The sequence below is a fragment of the Myotis myotis genome, unplaced genomic scaffold (assembly GCF_014108235.1).
Source record: "Myotis myotis isolate mMyoMyo1 unplaced genomic scaffold, mMyoMyo1.p scaffold_m19_p_14, whole genome shotgun sequence".
Classification (NCBI taxonomy): Eukaryota; Metazoa; Chordata; class Mammalia; order Chiroptera; family Vespertilionidae; genus Myotis; species Myotis myotis.
In genome coordinates this window covers 4,078,213-4,081,454 of record NW_023416318.1, presented here as the reverse complement: position 1 = coordinate 4,081,454, position 3,242 = coordinate 4,078,213, and the positions used below count along the sequence as shown (strand labels likewise).

The following is a 3,242-nucleotide window of genomic DNA, read 5'->3' as shown; positions in this document are numbered from 1 at the left end:
GAAGGCACCTTCCATGGACTAGTTACAGGGAACTCTCCATGGAGGGGCCAGTACAGGGGGAATAGGGCATTCTACATTGAGGGGAATTGGCAGGGGTACAAAGAAACCCCCTTTTAGGGGACAGGACAGGGAAAGAAGCACCCGCCATGGAGTGGGGACAGGGCAGAGAGGGGAGGGCACCCTCCTTGGAGGAAGAAGGGCAAGAAAAACAATGTCCTGCTCCCTCCATGGAGGGTGCCCCTCCCCTCTGCCTGTGGAGGAAAATGAGTAGGGGGGTAGGGCACCCCACCTTTTGAGAGGTCAGGAAAGGGTGAACAAGGGATTCTCCATGGATGGAGCAGTGCAGGTAGCACAGGGACCCTCCACGCAGGGGACAGAGTAGAGGAAATAAGGGACCATCCATGGAGAATGGGCAGGGGACAAAGAACCCCCATTTGAAGGGGCAGAGAAGGGGTGCCAGGGGGACCATGACAGGGGTGACCTGTCCCCCTGCACTTTCCCCTCCATGGATGGTTCCCTGTCCTCCATGTCTTGCTCCTGCCATGGACAGTCCATTTCACCCTCTCCTTGCTCCCTCAAAGGGGGGATCCCTAACCTTCTGCCCATTCCCACATTGAAGAGTCCCCTTTCCCTCTGCCCTGTCCCTCCACAGAAGATCTGCTCTCCCAACTCCATGGAGGGGTCCCTCTCTCCTGGCTCTGTCCCCATAGGGCAGTGTGGATAGGGGACTCTCCATTGAAGCAACAGGGCAAGGAAAAAGAAGACCCTTCATGGCTGTGTCTGGGCAGGGAGGACAGTGGACCCTGCTTGGTAACGACAGGAGGCCATCCATGGATGGGATAGGGCAGGAGGGCCAGGGCAAAAGGGACAGGTGATGGGGGACACTGACCCCTCCATGGATGGTCTCCTGTTCTTTCCAAGAAGGGCCCACTGTCCCCCATGCCCAGTCACAGCCATGAAGGGTCTTCCTTTTTTTAAGAAATATATTTTTTTTATTTTTTACAGAGAGGAAGGGAGAGGGATAGAGAGTTAGAAACATCGATGAGAGAGAAACATTGATCAGCTGCCTCCTGCACACTCCCCACTGGAGACGTGCCTGCAACCAAGGTAAATGCCCTTGACCAGAATCGAACCTGGGACGCTTGAGTACACAGGCCGAAGCACTATTGACTGAGCCAAACCTGTTAGGGCTCTTTTTTTTTTCTTTTTTTTTAAGGGGAGACTATTTATTTTTATTTTTAAAAATATATTTTATTGATCTTTTACAGAGAAGAAGGGAGAGGGATATAAGTTAGAAAAATCGTTGAGAGAGAAACATCCATCAGCTGCCTCCTGCACACTCCCTACTGGGGATGTACCCTTAACAAAGGTACATGCTCAGGTTCAGACTCGAACCTGGGACCCTTGAGTCCACAGGCTGACTCTCTAGCCACTGAGCTAGAGGGTCTTACTTAACCCTGCCCTGTTGCTTCAGTGGAAAGTCCCCTATCCACTCTTCCACATCCCTGCCCGTTCCCAAGGTCTCCTGTCCCCACTGCCCACCCCCTCTCATGGTGCCCTGTCCCCCTGCCCTGCCTTCCCATGGAGGGGCCCCTGTCTCCCCTGCTCTGACCACTCTGTGGTTGGTCCCCTTTTCCCTCTGCCTTTTCCCTCCATGCAGGGTCTTCTGTTCCCCTGCCCTGACCCCTCACTCACAGGCATCCGAGGGGCATATGCTCTGGTCTGTCCAGTGTTCATCTCTCCTGCCTCCAGGCTGTGGCCACTGTCTGTACCTGAAGCACATTCTCACCCTCTTCATCTGTCTAAATCCTACCTGAGCCCTCAAGACACATCTCAAATATCATTTCAAATGTCAAATCACAAGCAGGGGAAGGGGGGTGGGGGTGGGGGGATGGGAGGGAAGGGTGCGGGGAAGGAGGTGGGGGGTGGGGGCTGGTGGGTGGTGGGTGGGGGGTGGGGGCTGGGTGATATGGATGTGGGATTTGGGATGTGGGGTGGCAGGTGGGGGTAGGGGGTACGAGGGGTATGGGGGGTGAGGGGTAGTATTGGGGTGTGGGGGCTGGCTGGTGGGAGGTGGCGGGTGGGGGCTGGGGGTGTGGTGTGTGGGTAGCAGGAGGGGCTGGTGATTGTGGGGTGGCAGGTGGGTGCTGGTGGTATGGGGTGTGGGGTGGCAGGTGGGGGTGACGTTTTTGGAGTGGTGGATAGGGTTGGCAGGTGAGGGGTGGGTGGAGGAAAAAGAGGGCATAAGGGCGATTAATGGTGATGGAAGGAGATTATACTTGAAGACAGTGAGCACACAATGCGATATACAAACGATGCGTTATAGAATGGAACACCTGACCTATGCAATTTTATTAATGAATGTATCCCAAATAAGTTTGATTAAAAATAAATAAAAGGTGGGTCTATTGACGGTGATTAGGTTATGAGGGTGGAGCCCGCATGAATAGGATTAATATCCTTTTAAAAGATCCCCCAATGCTAGACTTATCAGCGGTTCACTCTATATCTTATATTAATGTCAAACCACTATTATATACACTGGAAACTAATATTGAATGTCACCTCTAATTGAAAAAAAATTAAATTAGTAAAATAATTTTTAATAAAAATAAAAATGCAAATTAGAGTGATCTTTAAAAAATATAAATCAGATCAGTACACTCGGTGCCTAAAAGCCTTAAGCACTCCAGCAGGTGTCAGCTCTCCAGACAGAATCCTGCCTGTGAGGGTGTTACACTGCTGGTAGAGAAATGCCCTTTCTTCTTCCTCCAGTTGCCCCCTTCACTGCTCTGGTGACATGTGGCACTGGTACAGGGCAGAACTGTGCTTCCATGAGAGTGAGCTAAGCATCACTTTGGTTGCTTTGTTCTAGTGAAGGAGCAGACACAGAAAAAAAACATTCTAAAAAATCTTAATGGTTCTAATAGCATTTCAACCCACCCAAGGGACCTGTAACTGCCCTTTTCTGCCCCCCAGCCAGCCTGGCTCACTCAGCATTGAGGAAAAAAGGCAGGGTTGATGCTGCACAGGCTGCCATTGAACATGCATCTGGTCAGACATCTGAAGAGAACTGCAGTTATCTGAGGATGGAAATGGAGGGTCATATCTGCTGCGATCAGGCACACTGGAGGGGACTAAACTGTGTGGGAAATAGTGACCGGGTCAGAGCTGCATGACCCCGCCATGCTCTCACTCTCCAGCTGCAACCAGGGGACCATGAATAGTCCACAGCAGGAAGG

The 3,242-nt window shown here is 51.7% G+C and overlaps 1 non-coding gene across 1 annotated transcript; it reads left to right on the top strand.

The window, feature by feature from the left end:
• Nucleotides 1-2,688: 2,688 nt before the first annotated feature.
• On the top strand, nt 2,689-2,891 carry LOC118669537. The gene has a single exon (XR_004972010.1). It is a non-coding gene; the product is annotated as a small nucleolar RNA SNORA74 (small nucleolar RNA).
• Nucleotides 2,892-3,242: the final 351 nt, after the last annotated feature.